This window comes from Mustela lutreola, chromosome 3, assembly GCF_030435805.1.
Source record: "Mustela lutreola isolate mMusLut2 chromosome 3, mMusLut2.pri, whole genome shotgun sequence".
Taxonomy (NCBI): Eukaryota; Metazoa; Chordata; class Mammalia; order Carnivora; family Mustelidae; genus Mustela; species Mustela lutreola.
In genome coordinates, this window is record NC_081292.1 from 159610533 (window position 1) to 159631173 (window position 20641).

Genomic DNA, 20641 nt, shown 5'->3' on the forward strand with positions numbered 1-20641 from the left:
CACATGATTGTTGACAAACTTTAGTACCCTGTAGTTATAGGAGTGAGGTCCTTCTTTCTTTGCTGCCTATCAGCCAGTGACTACTCTCAACTTCTAGAGACCACAGGGCCCTCTCAAACAATAGTTGCAAGGCCAGTAAGGTTCTCTCTCATTAGAAAGAGTCCAGTCACTCTTTTAAGAAATTACCTAATTAGCAAGCTCACCTAGGATAACCTCCTTTGTAATTAACTCAAAATAATCTGCAAAATCCCTTCACCTTTGTCAGAGTTGAATCTAATCACAGCATGATATCCCATCATGTTCTGAGGTCCTCCAACACTCACTAGGAAGGGATGTTACCCAGATATGAATATGGTGATTGAGGGCCATCTCAGAATTCTCCTGACCCTGGTTGGGGCATCACCTTAGAATCCTATCAGATCCCTTTAACTAATGTGTAGCCCTTCAGTGCTATCAAATGAAAGCCTGGGAATCTACCAGAGCTTCCCCCTGGTATCCCCCATAGCCCTAGAAAACCACCAGAAGCTCTGCTTGGCTTCTTAACCAGTATCTCTGACTTAGAAATTGGCAGTTACCAGAAAAATAAATCTGTGCTGAATGTTGGACTCCAATCTCTGCTTCCCTTCTTTCCAGGATCCTTGACCCCTCATGTGCTTCCTACCTTGGTAACTATTTGATTTTCAAACACATGTTTGCTGTCGGGTATTTTAAATTTATTTTTTATTTTATTTAAAAAAATTGAATCCAGGTTTTCTGGTTGTTATTAGAAATATTAATCCCCAACAAGCTGGTCTACCATTATTGGAACTCAATACCTCTGGTAGTTTATGAGATTTTATTCACAAAAAGATTTATAACATACAGCACAACAGTAATAAGCTGGCAACTGGTTTAGTTTGAAAGAAAGTTAACTTTTTTTTAATCATTAATATCTATGTAGAATTAATTAGAGAATAAATTTTAAAAGTCAGATTTTAATTCTACTTAGACGTAATTTTTATTAACAGTACACCACTGACTTCAAGCAAAAATTTTAGTATATGCCATCAGAAATGATATTTTTGAAAATGTCCTCTCTAAAATAACCTTTAATTTTCATGTTATTATTTTTTAATAAATGATCATTAATGGAAGCAGTTTCCATTTGAGGCTTAAACTCTGTCAATGAGCTTTGGGAATTAAGAATCTCACAGAATTATTGTAACGTAAAAAATTTATGGAACAAAATAGATGTTCAGCATAATTGCCACCAAATTTTCACCCTTACACTCTGTTAATTAGTAACATCCAAACATGTGGAAGTCTTCCATGTGCCTAATTAATAAATGTTCTCATTCTCCTCCAAGTTTTAAACATTCAGCTAATATCTCTGGTTAATATTATCCACCTCAGTGCTACTCATAATATGGTCCTTGTACAGACAGCATTAGCAACACCTGAGAGCTTACCCAAAATGAAAATTCTAAAGCAACTTACTCCTAGACCTACTAAATCAGAATCTTGAAGTGATAGCCAGGAATGGGTCTTAACAATCTCTCCCAGTGATTCTTATCCACACTCAAGTTTGACAAACTTTTATCTAGCTCATCTTGAGAGCAATACAAATTTTACCAACAAAACAAATAGATCAAAATACATATGTGAAATTTTCCTCTTTTACTTATACTCATCTTCGAATTAGTTGATAAACTGTCTCATCAACAAGGAAGGGAACAACAAACCCACCCTATATTTGGAGAGGCCTCTGGGATGAAGGGCAAAGGGCCAGAGCCTGAATGAATGTTCCAATGTTATTTCTCATTTCCACATGATGGTTTGGGACCATAAATTCCATCACAGCGCAGACAACTAAACAATAAATCAAAGATACTAGCACTTCAGCCTTGCAGATTATGCAGTGAGCAATTTAAAAGGAGATTTTTAAAAATAAAACAGTGGGCACAAGTTTCCAACATTCCAAAAATCACCCAGAATAAAAGCACAGCCCTGAAAATAAAATTTACAACCAACAAAAAACACGATATAAGTAATCAAACTTCCAAAGCTTTACTATTGGAGTATCTTGCTTATAATTCTTCTAAAATGTGAGATAATTACTGCTTATATATCAATATCAATATGACTGACCCATTTAACCAACAATTTTAAGTGACTTTCAATAAGACCATGATATTACTTTAAAGTTTAATTATTTAATATGGTTGAAAAAGATGAAAATCATAAATTTATAGTATTCACGGAACTTAAAAGCAGAAAAACCTAAGGTCAAAAAGTGTAACCTGCACAAAATGTGATCCACTTCCCTTGCAAAGATAGAATTCTAAAGCCACATATTATGGAAATCCTGTATTAAAAATTACTAAATTTGTCATCCCACTCTTTCTAACTTTAATGCACTCTTTAGTGATTAAATATTTTCCTAACACTAAAGCAATAAAATAATATGCAAAATGCTGATATTACTGATCAAACATCTACCTGCTATTTTGCTTATTAGTGTAAAAATTTCCTCTCTTTACAATCAAGGATACATAATTGAAGACATCTATGCTCAAAGTATTCTCACTAATGAAAAGGTTTTAATACCTGTTACTAACATTAGTCCCATGGATGATCAGATGATCGGAGCTAATTGAGAGACAGCAGGTCACGAATGGCAATGAAACCATCAAAGCTTAAGTACCCATCTATGGACTCAGAGATATTAGCTGCAAATAAAAACACTGAGTGGTTGGTCAATCTATAATAAATAGTAAGAAAGGCTTACCCTAAATTATTTTGAGTTCCATGTTCTGTCAGGAACTAAACTCTGTCTTTCAATGTGTTATATTTAACTCCATTTTATAACGTCAGGTCCACAATAAACAGTTTAGTATTTCAGGGAAATTGACCCTTTATTTGGATACTCCATAGTAAACTAGTAACCCTTAGGAATAAACCTATGGAAAAAAATCAAAAACTACAAAACAAGACTTTGTATTCAACACAACTTAAAAATATCATAATATCAGTAATGAAATAACTGAAAATATTTCTAAGTTGCCTCTAAGCTCCTTGAGAGCAACAGCAGTGCCCTATTATTACTAACTTATATATAAACCTTCACGGGTTCCAAATGAATATGCAGTTGATGTTTATTTGTATATCTGACTCAGCACTAAGTTTAGAAGAGTAAACATAATACATGTTTAAATCAAAATGAGTTGAAAATTGTTTAAACTTTTCTTACCACATAATCAAATCAAGAGTTGATTTACAGATTTTAAACAAGTTATCAATATGTGAGTTTTTAAATTATTAAATATGTAAATGATCTTGAAAAACAGAAAATTTCCAATAAAGATATGTAAATGTTTATAACTAATCTATTTAAAAGTTGATAAACAACTTCTGTATATGCAAATAGCTCAATGTGTCTATACTAAAGGGTATCCATGACAATATTCTTTATCATATTCAGAAATATATGAGCTCCTTCTACTAAACATTTCAACTTTCTTAGATGATCTTAGATAATTTATAGTGCTATTAAAACACAGCAACAGATGTTTTATTGAAAATATGAGTTAAATAATAAAAGTTTGCCTTATTCTCAGTAATTAAAGTACAATCATGGATATACAGTGGGCTTACATACATCTTTTGAAAAGCAAGAAAAAGCACCACGACAAAAATGTTTGCATTTCTGTGGTGGTCTATCTTCCAATATGTTAGTAGAATTTGATCATATTAATACTCACTTCTATAGTGAATTTGAATTTGCAAGAAATCATTTGTTAATTTTACTATAAAAAGAGTATTTTAAATTTTACTATTAGTATATTAAATAATACTAATATTTAATCTGTTTTATTTAGTGAATTTATAGCTAATTTTTAAATTTTTATGCCATGTATTCAGTGTAAACTGGGTATTTAATTTACCGCAAATATCTACTGTTGTTAAATATAGAAACTTAAAATAATAGTACACTTAGGTGTTTGAATTATCTACATTTTTTTCAAGATTTTATTTATTTATTTGACAGAGAAAGACACACTGAGAGCAGGAATACAGCAGGGGGAGTGTGAGAGGCGGAAGCAGACCTCCTGTGGTGCAGGGAGCCCAATGATGAAGACCCCAGCCAAAGGCAGACACCTAATGACTGAGCCACCCAGGCGCCCCTGAATTATCTACATTTTTTGTGGTATGTTTATAAATTGACTTTTCATACTTGCTAAAAATTTAAAATATATTAGTCATATATATAGCACCTTCTGAATTTCTCAAAATTACTTCCCAAAGAAAATCTTGGACTAACCTTTCCTACGAAACTAAATGCTTCCCTAGACTCTACCGTATATGATTTCACAGTACATTTTTTCTCAAAACAGACATTTGTAAGGTTTTAAGGTTTTAATGATAGGAGAAAACTGAGCATTAGGGAAAGACATAAGTTATGCAAGGAAAAAATCGTAAAACTTAGTTTACTTCTATTGGCCTTGATGAAAATATTTAATTTGCCTAATAGGTCTGAATAATGAGGCAGCACTTATTGCTGCCATGCCTTTTCTGTTTTATTCCACCTTTTCTTCTAAAATAAGGGGCTGTGAAAGGAAACATGAGTACCATAATGTTTTCCCAGAGTAAATGATAACCCAAGACAATATATTATAAATGCACTTTGTCTTTTTTAGTAGAGCGCTATCCACAGTTCTGAACCAACTACCACTATTGCTAGGGATATAGTTGTGTGGTCCTAGAAGCCCAGAAACAAGCTACACAAGCAGACCATTCAGTGTTCAGGGTGAGTCCAACTTTATCCATACATGTATTTTGCAATGAGCTATATATAAAATGAATAACTGAATACTAAGTTATCTGGTCCTACTCCACTTTAGTTCCAGATACATGTCCACAGACTAATGTATGTTGCAACATGCATTCTAAGTAGCATTAAACATTCCTGACATTCATGGTTATTTTATTTTCATCGAAGTGCAATTTGTGCCTAGAATTCTGGCCTTAGAAATTAAACTGAACAAGTATATATTATCCTAGCACACTAATTTTAGACATGCATATGAGATAGTAAGATACACTGAACTATGTTAATTACCACTTCATTTCATGTTCTTTCAGTTTGTGATATTCAAATATTTAAGTAAACACAATGGTTGATATTTTAGTTATTTAGATGAACTCACAGACTGAAAGCATAGCATAAAAATAGAGCAATGCTAATTCACTCATTTATCAAATTCCAGGACAAAATAATCAGGTAGTATTATGTTTCTAAAAAGTTCAGCCTCCCCAAACAGAGTAACAATTATCAAATTATTATTTCATTTATGTGATTTTACTTTCCGTTATTTCAAACACATTGCTGAAGCCATTAGCCTTCTACATTGTTTATTTCTTTGTCATTTAGTCCAGTCCTGTCCTTGTCCAATCTATGTCTCCATTTAGTCCAATCCTGTCCCCACTGTGGATCAGCACATTAATCCACAGCAGCCCAATAACATCAGTAATGTAATCACTTCCTTACAAGACAATGGAAATGGAAGTCTAAACACTAAATAATCTCTAAAGGTTAACATGGCCAGGAATGGCAGAAAGGAGAATTAAATGTAAGTCAATACCTTCCCCTTAACCACTTCACAGTATCTCTGTTTAATGCATTATATAATAATTATTTGCTTATAGGTCTAGTTTATAATTCCCTCAATAGCATGAACTATACCAAATTCCTTCTCTTCTTGTAACATAGCCCAAAAAGGCTTCAATAGTACTACTTCATTTGAAAAGGGACACCCTGTCTGAGGGCGAAATACTCTGTACACTCCCCCACCACAGGCTCCCCTCTGACTTGGACCTTGGGACAAGTCTACCATTTCTCTTCTGAGTCTTGCCCTTGTCCTCCAGTACGGCCTCACTGTTCCCAAGCTATCTCATTTGGGTTGATTCTCTGGATTCCTGGCCCCACCTTCTAGTTCCCTATTTGGGTTTCTTCTAGGCTTCTCCACCCCAACCTTTCTACTCAGCCAAGGGTCAGCTCCTTCTCACATTCTCTGGCCTACTGCAATTCAGCCCCAGCTAAGGGCTTACTGGAATGAGCTCTACACTATTCCCAACAGTATGAAAGAATTTTTCTGCCCCTCTCCCAGGAAGGCTTCAATTTTTATGAAAGTTATTTGATGATTTGTTCTGGCTGACTATCCTGGAGAAGGTTTTGCTGAGTGAAACTCCAAGGGTGGTTTTGTTAAAGCTGCCCTGTTTCTCTTTGCTCCATTTCCCAAAGGTCAGTAGAACCTATGCCCCCAGAGATTTGAAAGTTACCACAAGTGAATTTAGTCAGAACTCTGGGCACCCACCCCAAATGGAAGTCAATTTGCTAGCTTCAGTTGTTTTCCTCTTCTTAAAAAGCACTTGGGCTTTAGGCTAATAGCCAGTTTTGTGTTTCAGTCTGCCTTTCAAATGTTGAGACAATAGCTATCATCATTTGTACACCAATTTTCTAAAATCTTAGTCTGAACTAGCTCGAAGTTGCAGAAGAAAGTTTTTAGTTCTGCTTTGTAAGCTATATGACTAGGGAAGTCCACATTACATTATTCACTTAGATTTGTGTCTAGCACAACTCCAGGATATTTATCATTCCATATTCTCTAACTACTCTTTTGTTTTATTTTCCACAGTAACAGAACACTACTATATGTAATGAATGTCATGTCAGACTAGAAAATATATTTTTAAATATGATTAAGTGAGCCTAATTCCCTTATAACAAGGAACTCTAAAATTTATCATCCTCCAGTGACTCATTTTCATTTCTGCATTAAGCGTGGAAAGACTTTATTCTAAGAAACTGGAAGTGCATATTAGTTACTCATTTATTTATTTATTACAAGTAAGCCTTATACAATAGAGATTTAGGATTCTAACATTGGCAATCCATATAATTAAGTGTGGAAAGTCTCTAAACACAAATTATGATACAAGAACACATGGTTGGTAAATAGATTTTCTCTCTTGCTTTTCTGTGACAATCCACCTTTTTACATTTTTTTCTCTTCTCCATCTTTTTGTAAATGATAGCTGATTTATGCAGAATGCCACCTACACCATTTACTAATTGTGATATTGAAGAAGTTATTGAACCTCTGTGTTCCTTTATATATGTAATATATATGGGGTATATGAGTGTGTGTTTATGTATTCATTAGAAGCCTTCAGTAAATGTTAGTTATTATGCTATCAATAGTACGGTTCTCTGAGATCTAGACAGATCAAACTCCAAAGTTTTGCTTCATTTCTATAACCATATTTTTATATATTGTGGATCTTTTTGTTTTGTTTCATCTCTGCAGGTTAGTGTATAAGAAAGCAACTGATTTCTGTACATTGACTTTGTATCCTGCCATGTTACTGAATTGTTGTATGAGTTCTAGTAGTTTGGGAGGGTTTTCCATATAGAGTCTTTTGGGTTTTCCATATAAAGTATCATGTCATCTGTGAAGAGAGAGAGTTTGACTTCTTCATTGCCAATTTTGATACCTTTTATTTCTCTTTGTTGTCTAATTGCTGTTGTTAGCACTTCTAATACTATGTTGAACAAGAGTGGTGAGAGTGGGCATCCTTGTGTTCCTGATCTCAATGGGAAGGCTGAGAGCTTTTTCCCATTGAGGATGATATTTGCTGTGGGTCTTTCATAGATAGATTTGATGAGGTTCAGGAATGTTCCCTCTATCCCTATACTTTGAAGCATTTTAATCAGGAAAGGATGCTGGATTTTGTCCTCAATTGAGAGGACCATGTGGTTCTTCGCTCTTACTGATTTGTTCTATCACATTGATTGATTTGCAAATGTTGAACCATCCTTATAACCCAGGGATGAATCCCACCTGGTCATTGTGGATAATCTTTTTAACGTGTTGTTGGATCCTGTTTGCTAGTATCTTGTTGAGAATCTTAGCATCCAAATTTTTCAGTGATATTGGTCTGAAATTCTCCTTTTTGGTATGGTCTTTGCCTGGTTTGGGGATCCGAGTAATGCTGCCTTCATAAAAAGAGTCTGGAAGTTTTCCTTCTGCTTCAGGAGAATAGGTGTTATCTCTTCTTTGAAAGTTTGGTAGAATTCTCCAGGGAATTCGTCAGGTCCTGGGCTCTTGTTTTTTGGGAGTTTTTTGATCACCGCTTCAATCTTGTTACTAGATATCGGTCTATTCAGGTTGTCAATTTCTTCCTAGTTCAATTTTGGGAGTTTATAGTTTTCCAGGAATGCATCCATTTCATCTAGGTTGCTTAACTTACTGGCATATAACTGTTGATAATAACTTCTGATGATTGTTTCTACTTCCTTGGTGTTAGTTGTGATCTCTCCCCTATTCATAATTTTATTAATTTGAGCTTTCTCTCTTCTCTTTTGCATTAGTGTGGCCAATGGTTTATCAATCTTATTGAATCTTTCAAAAAACCAGCTTCCAGTTTCATTGATACATTCTACTGTATCTCTAGTTTCTACCTCATTGATCTCTGCTCTAATCTTGATGATTTCCCTTCTTATGTGTGGAGTTGGTTTAATTTGCTGTTGATTCTCCAGATCTTTAAGGTGTAGAGATAGCTCGTATATTCTGGATTTTTCAGTTTTCTTGAGGGAGCCTTGGATGGCTATGTATTTCCCCCTTAGGACCGCCTTTGCTGTATCCCATAGGTTTTGGACTGAAGTGTCTTCATTCTCATTGGTTTCCATAAAATGTTTAAGTTCTTCTTTGATCTCCTGGTTGATCAAAGCATTCTTTTTTTTTTTTATAATTTTTTATTTTTTATAAACATATATTTTTATCCCCAGGGGTACAGGTCTGTGAATCACCAGGTTTACACACTTCACAGCACTCACCAAAGCACATACCCTCCCCAATGTCCATAATACCACCCCCTTCTCCCAAACCCCCTCCCCCCAGCAACCCTCAGTTTGTTTTGTGAGATTAAGAGTCACTTATGGTTTGTCTCCCTCCCAATCCCATCTTCTTTCATTTATTCTTCTCGTACCCACTTAAGCCCTCATGTTGCAACACCACTTCCTCATATCAGGGAGGTCATATGATAGTTGTCTTTCTCTGCTTGACTTATTTCGCTAAGCATGATACGCTCTAGTTCCATCCATGTTGTCGCAAATGGCAAGATTTCATTTCTTTTGATGGCTGCATAGTATTCCATTGTGTATATATACCACATCTTCTTGATCCATTGATCCAAACGTAGTGATCCAAAGGGGCACGTGTACTAGAATGTTTATAGCAGCAATGTCCACAATAGCCAAACTATGGAAAGAACCTAGATGTCCATCAACAGATGAATGATCAAAGCATTCTTAAGTAAGGTGGTGTTTAGCTTCCAGGTGTTTGAGTTCCTTCCAAACTTTTCCTTGTCAATGAGCTCCAGTTTCAAAGCACTGTGATCTGAGAATATGCAGGGAATCATCTCAGTCTTTTAGTATCGGTTGAGTCCTGATTTGTGTCCCAGTATGGGGTCTATTCTGGAAAAGGTTCCTTGTGCACTTGAGAAGAATGAGTATTCTGTTGTTTTAGGGTGGAATGTTCTCTATATATCCATGAGGTCCATCTGGTCCAATGTGTCATTCAATGCTCTTGTTTCTTTATTGATTTTCTGCTTCGATGATCTGTCTATTACTGAAAGAGGCGTGTTAAGATCTCCTACTAGTAATGTATTCATATCAATATGACTCTTTATCTTGATTAATAGTTTTCTTATGTAATTGGCTACTCCCATATTGGGGGCATAGATATTTACAATTGTTAGATCATCTTGGTGGATAGTCCCTTTAAGAATTATGGAGTGTCCTTCTGTATCTCTGACTACAGTCTTTAGTTTAAAATCTAATTTATCTGATAGGAGAATCACTACCCCAGCCTTCTTTAGACGCCCATTGGCATGAAAGATGCTTCTCCATCCCTTCACTTTCAGTCTGGGTGTATCCTTAGGTTCGAACTGGGTCTTTTGTAGACAACGTATGGATGGGTCCTGTCGTTTTATCCAATCTGCAAGCCTGTGTCATTTTATGGATGCATTTAGGCCATTCACATTGAGAGTGATTATTGATAGATACGTTTTCATTGACGTCGTGTTAGCTTTGAAGTCTTTCCTTCTGTAGATTGTCTCTATATTTCTGTTCAATGATATTCTTAGGATTTTTCCCTTTTTATAGAACCCCCCTTAATATTTCCTGCAGTGTCGGCTTGGTGGTCGCATACTCTTTTAAGCCTTGCTGGTCTTGGAAACTCTTTCTCTCTCCATCCCTTCTGAATGTCAGTCTTGCTGGATAAAGTATTCTTGGCTGCATGTTCTTCTCATTTAGTGCCTTGAATATATCTTGCCAGCCCTTTCTGGCTTGCCAGGTTTCTGTGTACAGGTCTGATGTTATTCTGATGGGCTTTCCTCTGTACGTAAGGAGCTTCTACAGGTTAATATAATCCTTCTTAGATCTACAAATACCACTGTCTCTGACAAGTTTATTTACCTCTAGAATTTTCTATTTTTTTTCCTTCTTTAAGATTTTTTATTTTATTTATTTGACAGATCACAAGGAGAGAGAGAGGGAAAAGCAGGCTCCCTGATCAGAGAGCCCGATGCAGGGCTTGATCCCAGAACCCTGAGATCATGACCTGAGCGGAAGGCAGAAGCTTTAACCCACTGAGCCACCCAGGCACCCCGGATCTTGTTCCTTCTTATCTGTATCAAAACTCATACTGAGCCATGAGTTCTGGGTTGCAAAAGAGGATTTATTTTTTGCACTTTGTCTAAGTCTTTGTTTACAAACTAAACAAAAACAGCAAAAGTGTGAACCTCTAGAATTTTCTTTGTCCAAGCTGTGTCCAAAAGGTGTTCTGATATCATATCAATATGCCTTAAAATATCACTTCAATCAATATCTTTCACTCCTTAACACTTCTCACTAAATTCATAAGATGTATGAAGGCAGGAAAAGGGATGCACATCTTTTTATTGCTGCAGTAGTTTGTAATGTGAATAGATATGAAAAAATCCTTAACAAATAGTTCTCTGTCATATTCACTCTTCTTCTAAAACTGCCCTGGACTTTGCCACACTCATATACATTTCCTTCCACAATCACCTTGCCAGAAATATTTTTTCACATCTTTACAGATACTCAAACTCCACCCAACCATTAGTTTCAAAGAGAAGGGAGTCCTCTTCACTTCATCTTCATGCAACCACCCCAAATGGGTAAAATTAAATGGGCTGACTTTTATCATCATAACTGGGCCATATATATTTAAAAACTGATACCTTAGAGGAAGGCATATAAACAATCAGGCAAACACTAAGCCTTCTCCACTCTATTTCATTCCTTGGCCCTAAAGGATGTGTCCTTTTAAGCACAGAGGAATGTAATTTGAGATTCAGGTTTCTACTTAGGGCTTGAAATATATGATGCAGACCTATCACTGTATTCTGATTCTGAATACTGAGGCCAAATAATAGAGTTTTCAACAGAACCAAATATGCCATCATAAAGTATTACTTTACCTTGTTTTAAATCATTATGCATTAATTCCTTAGAAAACTCTCAGCAAACTTTCAATAGGAGAGGATTCAGGTGTCCCAAATGCTCAGTCTAAGATGTTTTAAGAATAACAACTAATTGTCACTCCATAACTGCACTTCTATCTATCATTGCAAGCATGTGGCATGGCCGTGATTCCCAAATTTGACATAAACTACCTCATTTTCAAAATTTCAATTTAAATACAACATGATGACTCTCTTGAGAACAGGGGAATCATCCCTCTTTTACTACCATCTCTAGCAATTGCTCTTTTTTTACTCACTATTATTTCCAATTTATTAATAAATCATACTTATCTTTTAACTAGTCACCTGAGTTCAGTAAGAAAGTTAATACATAAATAATTCAGCAACTCTTTAAAAAATATGTAGCCTTTACTAATATCAGCACTTTAGGCCCTTGCCATTTCCTCAAATTTTTAAATTTTCTTCTAGTATAGAGTGGATACATGTTACTCAGGAGGGCCACTAATATCCTTGTTTCTTACAAACTCATGATGTCAGCTGATGTGGACATCACTCTGCCAGAGCTTTATTCCAGTACCACCCATATTTTAAATTCCTGGTTCATGGTGCTCCTTCCCATCACACTGATAAGGAGCTTAATGCTGACTTCATGGATATCTCTAAGGCCCTTAATACTACAACTCTTTTTATTTTACAATTCTTTCTATTTAATTTTGTTGCAAACATAGGTTTGTCAGTGAAACAAATGAATGATTCCATAATACCCTTCTCTGCAAAGAGCAGAGAAACAAATGAATGATTCCATAATATCCTTCTCTGCAAAGAGCATATCTTCATTGCCTTTATGTCAAGTATCCTGAAGCTCAGGGTGAGCTCCATTCCATCTAATTAAGGGGCAAAATATATTCCTATGATTGCCTATGAGATCTCTTTTCAGCACAGGAGTAAAATTCTTCCAAAAACAGTCTGCAGAATATAATCCCTGTGTCCTGCTCTGGCATAATCTAACATGCCCAAATCCTTATAATAAGCATATGAATAGGCTCAATCCTGGGACCATTTAAACATGTGTATATGCATTTGATATCTCTAATTAAAGTGCAAGGTCTTTCAGCTTCAGGGTTAGATCTAATAATATTTGCCCCCTTTAGTGCATAGATAGATAGCTTTTTCTTACTAAGTATTTGTTTTATCTCCAAGGTAGAGGCAGCAAAGTTCCTATTCCCTGATACTAGACTAATTTTCAACCACTTACCTAACAACTCCACTAAGATGGATTATGAGCCTCTCAAATCTAATAGCTAACACCAAACCCTGGTTTCATAAGAACCTCCTTTCTTTCTATTCCCAAACAATTCCTCTCCCCATTGCCTTGTCCAATTTTTAAGTAAATGACCTCAGCATTTATGTGCTGCTTAGGCCAGAGTTCTGGACCTCATCATGATTCTTCCCAATCCTTCATCTTTTAGAGCCAATATATTATCAAGACATGTTCATTCAATGGATAAATGTATTTCAACTCCATTCATTTGTCCCCATCTCCATTTCCTCCTCCTAAGCTCAAACCCTCTTCCCTTCCACCCTTGGACTACTGCACTAGACTAGTGAGGTTTTTTGTGGGTTTTGGGATTTTTTTTGTAATTTTATTTTTTTTCAGTGTTCCAAGATTCATTGTTTATGCATCACACTCCATGCAGTGCTCCATGCAATATGTGCCCTCCTTAATACCCACCACCAGGCTCACCCTCCAAAACCCTCAGTTAGCACTAGACTAGTTATTGGTCCTCATGCTTCTCCTCTTTCCCTCCAAACTACTTGCCCAACAATATCCACAATGAGATTTTTTTTTTCAGTGTAAATCTAATTATGTTATTTCCCTCTCAAGCCCCTTCTCTATTTGTTGTTGATCATTTTCATTGGCTTCCACTCTACTTCAGAAAAAAATCCAAAGTTTCTCTAGCAGCTAACCTGTATAGCTGCCTCTTGACTAACTTTCTATAGGAGTCTCTTATAAATTCTGCCCTTCACCTATATGGCTAACCCAATTTGGCCTTAATTCCTTGAACATCCTGAGCTCCTTAGAAACTTCCACAATTAGAGGGTATTTTACTTTTCAAAATACTAACAAAGAACACTGAGTCTTCCACTCTGACATGGAAATCTTGTCACAAGTAATTGAGATAAACTTAAAATAAAAGGTTTTAGAAGTGGAAAGGTTACAAATAAATGCCAAGCTACAATTTAGAGTGTCCATACGTTTAAATTGGAATGCCAAGAGTGTATCTCCCTGTTAGTGACTTTCAAATGTGTGATTACCAGATCCTAGTTAATGTTTGCTATATGATCAAATATACTGCTGTAGTCCTAGTACTTACTTTTCCATTTTTTCTTTTTCTTTTTAAAGTAAGCTGTCTGCTCAGCATATGGCTTGAATTCACAAAACTATGATCTAGAGTTCCATGCTCTACAAACTGAGCCAGGGAGGAACCCTCTAGTTCTCATTGATTACTATAAATTACAAGTAATTAAAACTAGAACATCTCATTTGGAAAATTAATGATATTTCCCTTTTGTTTTAATAAGTAATATACAATCACTTCTCGGCCTTTTGGCTAAGATCAAGTGTAATAAGTAATATACATTTTTGAGTACTGCATGTCTTTCTTCTAATTTGGAGGTGCAAATTCAAAAGAAAATACTGTAATCTAAGTGATACTCTTCCAGAATAAACAAACCTCCATATTAATGCATATAGCTTTTGACATTTGGAAGCCAACTATTTACTATAAAAAGCAAATACAAGGTAATGATACAGAAAAGAGGCAAAGTCATAGAGACATAGTTGTCTTTTTTTATTGCTACAGTCAAATTATAGGAGAAAGCCAGCTCTTAGGGGCTCCTTATCAGGGTCTCAGTAACTTATCAGTGGAAATGCTATCTAGAAATTTCACATTATTTTTCCATAATGCTTGATAATCTGGCCAAAGGCCAGTTTTAGAACTACCATGAAAGTACAAAAGTGCTCTGACCTGGACAACTGTGCTAAGATCACATAACAACTTATACTAAGGAAACTAGATATAGCCAAAGATTTCCAATAAAAATGCAGCATTGCAAACCACCACCAAATTCAGCTTCCTGAATAGCATTTTAATAAATAATGAAACAAGGAAATGCATCAGGCAAAACAGGCCTGGAAGTCTTCTGGAGACATTTGGTCAGAACATGTTTTCATGTATTGTCAAGTAGTTGTTAGGGTAAATTCTTCATATTTTACAGTTTGCTAAGATAGGTGAGAAGGAAGGCCATTAATGTGTCAAGCTGATATAGTCCATAATACTGCTAAAATGAAAATGACACCTGCAAAAGTTAATGGTTTTTTTCTAGAACTTATTGATCATTTTGTATATTGACCTTCAATATTAAGTAATTACAATGCAAGCTACTGTGTTTGGTGCTGAAAATACAACAAATAAAATGAAAACCCACTCCTCCAGGAACTCCCAGTCCAAAGAAAAATTCATGAATAAATCTGTTTAATGTAAAAACCGATGTAGAAGAGGAATAGCAAGAAACAGGAAAGGAATTCTTCATACAACTCAACTACCAATTGAGAAGGTACACCATATGGATGAAGGTGAGAAAAGGGGCCCAGGCAGGATGCTGTCAAGAGGACTTCAAAAGAAACTGCCCTCTGAACTTATTTTGTAAGGAAGAGAAGTTAAGAAGGAAGTAAAAGTCTTTTTTCCTGAGAAAGTGACGCTCTTAGCTGAAAACTAGAAATAATGAGTATATTTAATTACCTAAGAAATGGCATTTTTAAGAAGTCACAAAGACTAAGTTATAATAAGAATAACAGCTAGTACTCACTGAGAGCTTACTATTTACTGTTAAGGGCTATACACAGATAATTGAATTTAATCCTATGAGGCACACATAATTATTTTTCCATTTTGCAGATGAAAGTTCAAACATCAAAAGCAGGATTTGATCTTGAATAGCCAGCTGAAAAATTATGCATATTTTATTATAGAAAGTCCTTACAGAAGTGGACAACGGAACTGGGTAGAATTAACAATAGATTCAATACTGCAGAATATAACAGCAGTTACCTTAATAGTGATGCACACTAACAAAAATAAAACAAAGGGGAGAAAAAAACCCTAAAATTGTGAACAGAAGCATCAGTGATATGTTAGACAGTAAACTATAGTTACAAAAACCAGATCAATGTTTCCAGGGGCTGAGGGAAAAGGATCATGTTGGTGATTATACAGCTGTATTGTATTTGTCAAAAATCATCATGTACCTTTAAAACTGGTGAATGTACCTGTTTATAAATTATATTTCAATAAAGCTGATTAAAGAAAAAAGTGAATGGCGAGAAACTCACCATTTGGCTGAAAAAAACATGCATGTTTCATGAAAATAAAGGTTTGAATTTATTCAATTCAAATAAAATGCATTATTAAAGGTAAAAATAATATTAAAGAATTAGTAATATTAATGGTAATATTAATAATAGTACTAATATTATTTGGGTATATATTAAAGGTAACTTTCTCTAAATTTCACTTTTTGGCTCTATGTGAATGTTAATTTCTCTAGGTGCTATTAGTATATCCAAGTCTTCTAGAGCTATAATAATATCCTTTATTACACTAGCCTCCCAAATACACTTCCAAGTATCTAAGTGAAACTGCACACACAGTGGTTGTGTTCCACATCAGAACTATCACTGATGATCCAAATGGTCAATTACAAAAACAATTTGAGGTTTCCATAAACTGACCTCCATTTCTTCTCCTTCCAAATTCCACAAAACTCCTACAACATGAGAACTCAAATGAAAGCATTACACTATTAGTAATCATCTCTGACCACAATACAGTTATTTCCTTAAACTCTGAAAGCTGTAGCTCCTAAAATAAAAATCAGCATTCAATGGATTTCCTTTAAGAAGCATTTTATTGTAAAAAATAAAACTTTAAAATTAAAGATGACAGATATAATCAAATATGAAAGATATTTCCTTAAACTAACCAATAAAATTTATTGTAGTTTTGTGATACCATTAAATATTACCTGTTTTATCCTCACATTATCTTTCTTTTCCTTTAGAAGAAGCACAACATTTTCTCTAAAGGGAACAAGGTAAGTGACACCACCTTTCTGGAAACTGCCACTATGTCACACTACAAAGGGCACAGAATGAAATATGTTCATTTAGACTATATACACTGCCACATGTTATATGCGTGTTAAAAATTAAAATAGAATGCCAAAGACATAAAGGGTTGCAGTGGAATAAATGATACTCAAATTCTTTCTTTATGCAAATAAAATCTCATTTTAGTTTGTCATATTTAGAAATCAGTTGGAGAGAATGAAGCCTAAATCTTTCCTTACTATGAACATAAATCATCCATTGGACACTTCAGTGTTTGGTCACAGACCAACTTTATCAAATAACCCTAACCAGCCCAAAAAATAAATGGAGAGAAGAAGAAGAAGAGAATTCAATTATATTATTTTTCGTAGTTTTTTTAAGGATTTTATTTACTTATTTGACAGATGGAGAGAGGTCACAAATAGGCAGAGAGGCAGGCAGAGAGAGAGGGGGAAACAGGCTCCCCACTGAGCAGAGAGCCCGCTGCAGGCCTCGATCCTAGGACCCCGAGATCATGACCTGAGCCCAAAGCAGAGGCTTAACCCGCTGAGCCACCCAGGCACCCAAATTATATTATTTTAAATGCACATTCAAATCATAGTTTCCAATAGGTACAGGGATTATAAATAAATACCTGTATTAGCCTAGTTAACACTTACCTCAACTTTAATTTCTTAACAAGAAATTACTTGACGTTTAACAAGTATTGACTTGACACTTAACAAGAAATTAGATACTTTTTAGAAGAAAAGAAAAAAGAAAACTATTTTCTCATTTAAAATTATTTAATTTGGAGAAAACATCCCAATGCCATAAATAATTATTATTTTTAAACTACTATAATAACCTGCATCAGATTTATCTGGAAGTTCTACTCCAGCTCAGAACTGATAAAGACTAAAGTAACACTTGTATTTATTAAAAAAATATATATATAGTAAGAATTGAAAAAGCTGTAGCAAATTTCACTACACACTGTTGATACCGAATTTCACTAGCTACATAACAAAGAAAAATTAGTTTATAAATAGAACAGCTTATACCAAGTTTGCTTTCATGTTTCTGACAAATTAACTTTATAAAATATATCTAATCTTCACTGAAATTATTTCCAGACAGACATAGTTTTCCTTTCAGTAAATTTCGTCTTTTTCACCCCCTCTTCCAATGCTAACAAAATTCTCACCATCTAGTACCTGAAATATTCTCAGCACTCTGTTACAGAAAACATAAAACTTTTATTGAATATACACTTTTTTTTTCCTCTAGGCAGATTAAAAACAACTGTCATCTGTTTTGTTTTGTGTTTTTTGTATGAAGTTATATTTATAAGATCATGTACAAATTATTTTGAAAAATGAAATGAAAAATGTTTAAGATCATTCATCATATTTCTGAAATTCAAGGTAGAAGTTATAGCTTCATCACCACTTGTTAAGGGAAATACAGAGTGAATCTTAGAACAGGCCCTATATTACCTGCTCAAGGTAGTAAAGCTTCTCACCCACCAAAGGAAGTAGCTATCTACACTGACAGATGCTATGCAGAAACTAATCTGTCCCTGTCTTCCACATACCAACTTGATGACAGATGATGGCTACAACTTACAACAGAATTTGCAGTTATCAGCAACCTATTTACAGACTTGTAACGTGAAATGGCTCAGGATTTGTATCACAGTAGAAAATGCTTTGCATACATTTATAACCTCCACATTTTGAAATCCATTTAATCCTTCCACTGAAAACAGATCAATATTTAAATAAATTTAGCAGTATTTACTTACTAGGATGAGCCAAGTACGTTTTAATCCTTGCAAATGGATCATAAAGTTTAATTCCACAGTATAACTTCTCTCGGAGCCTGGCACTTTGATTCTTAACGTTTCACTGGCCTAAAATGATCAGTGTTGGAACTGTGTTTGTTCCTGTGAATTGTGGTGAAATATGAGAGAAAAAAATGTTAATTTCTCTCAGCACACATTTGTTACAGTTGAGTGTCAGTCTGAAAGAGCTCAGAAAGCTGGAATTATACCTTTTCAGTTCCTGTAGTCCAGGGGCATTCTGCATGTGGTAATTATTTGTCCTTCATAGCAAGAAAAAGGGCAACACCACTTCCTAATCCAGAAAATGACATTACAGTAACAGACGTGATAAAATATATAGTAAAATAGTAACAAGACTACAGAGAAAGGGACCAGCAAGACAAAATGTATCTCAGTCTATTCCATCTCAATCAGAGGAATATTGTAAATGGATCACTAGTCTTCATTCCCAGCAACTTTAAAAATCTGCAAGCTAAAAGGAGATAATCTGGTTCACCCAGTTGCTGATCTCAGGTAACAATGCAAAACTCACAATATAAAACCGTGGCTTGAAGCATCTTTTGCCCTCTTATTTCTGAAAATTATTTTTCAAACATATCACAGACATGAGAATAATTTTGCATAAGAACCGAACAGTCCTTCCAACCCAATGTTATGTGTAGAAGATAAGAGTAGTTGCCCTATGTGAACTCCAATTCCTAACTATTCTTTATTAATGTATCAGAGAATTACCATTCATAGATGTAGATATTTTTAATTTAAAAAATGAATCCTTTTAAAAGTAAAATATAATTTGAAATTGCAGCTTATGTAGTAGAAAAAAGCAAAATTCTTTTCCATGAGAAGGAGGTTAAGGACCACCTCCTCAGTACACAGGATGCTCTGAGGATCCTTCCTGGTATCTTAGGATTCTGAGAAACAAAGCTTGCAAACCACTGCCTGCCTCTAAATCCTTTGCAATTCTTCTGTTTTTTAAATTTCCAAGAAGGGTAAGATGACAAGTTTTTTAGGTTTATATGATTAGTGCAGAAGTAGTTCCTTTCATTTGCCTTAAAAAGATAGTTTTTCAAATTTTAAAAGTTGCCTCATGGTTCTCTAAGTTTCAGAAACATGCCTACTCAACATTTTTACACGAATCTCCCAAGGGCAACTCAAGGGCAACATATCCAAGATTAAACTCATTTTCTTAGCAAAGATCACTTTCATTTATGCCATAGCTTAAGCACGAAACCTGGAATCATCTTAGTTACCTCCCTTTTCACTCATCCCCTAACAATCTGCAACTGTCTCTAAGCTAAGCTCATTACCCTTCTTAAAGCTTTCTTTCTCAATCCCATCTATTCTTCTGATTCTCCATCTGTGTTGCCAGAAACCGGTTCAAGCTACCATTATGTCATCTTCCAATCTACTGCAGTAACCTTCCAAAAGGTCCTCCCTCCCACCGATTTTTCAGGTTTTCTAATCTATTTTTTCACATGGCAGTTAGTTATGACCTTTGGGCTTCCCTGTTTAAAATCCTTCAGTGGTGTCCCACTGCTTTTAGAATTAAAAGCAACACTCTTAATATAGCCTAGAATGATTTGACCACACCATTAACTTCCTTGGTCTCTGTCCTCCAGCAATTATTAGCATTTTCTCTGTCCCTCAAATCTGGTAATTCTTCCTTGCCCCAGGGCCTTGGCACAGAAAGATCAGGTCACCATTTACACGCTGTCATATCATTTGGGACTGGGAACACCATAACTGTAAATCAACATGCAATTCTATTTTTGAAGTTTATGTTCCATATTGGCTGGACTCTCTGGCTCACACTTCTATCTCAGCACGTATAATGTCTTGTCCAGAACAGAGCTGATCCAGTATCTCGGTTGGGTTAGTAAGTGATAATCTGGAATCTGGGTAAGGATGTGACCTACCTTTCATCTGATTTTCATAGACTTTTGACAAGATTTAAAACCAAATCCTTTTCAAGTCTCTTTTAAAGAAGCAGATAAGTTCTAATTTTAGATTCTGTAATTGCTCTTCTCTATTTTTTCAGCTTAGTTATACTTTTAATGAGGTTGACAAATGTCTAGAATCACCTATACAAAATG

The 20641-nt window shown here is 35.0% G+C and overlaps 1 protein-coding gene, 1 non-coding gene and 1 pseudogene across 3 annotated transcripts in view; 1 reads left to right on the forward strand and 2 right to left on the reverse strand.

The window, feature by feature from the left end:
• Window positions 1-20641, reverse strand: part of GALNT13 (polypeptide N-acetylgalactosaminyltransferase 13) — a 540912-nt gene that overhangs the window by 412172 nt on the left and 108099 nt on the right. The gene's annotated exons all lie outside the window — the stretch shown is intronic.
• On the reverse strand, window positions 10714-10839 carry LOC131828448 (small nucleolar RNA SNORA40). Its single transcript, XR_009352454.1, has one exon. It is a non-coding gene; the product is annotated as a small nucleolar RNA SNORA40 (small nucleolar RNA).
• On the forward strand, window positions 14146-14274 carry LOC131828244 (U2 spliceosomal RNA; annotated as a pseudogene).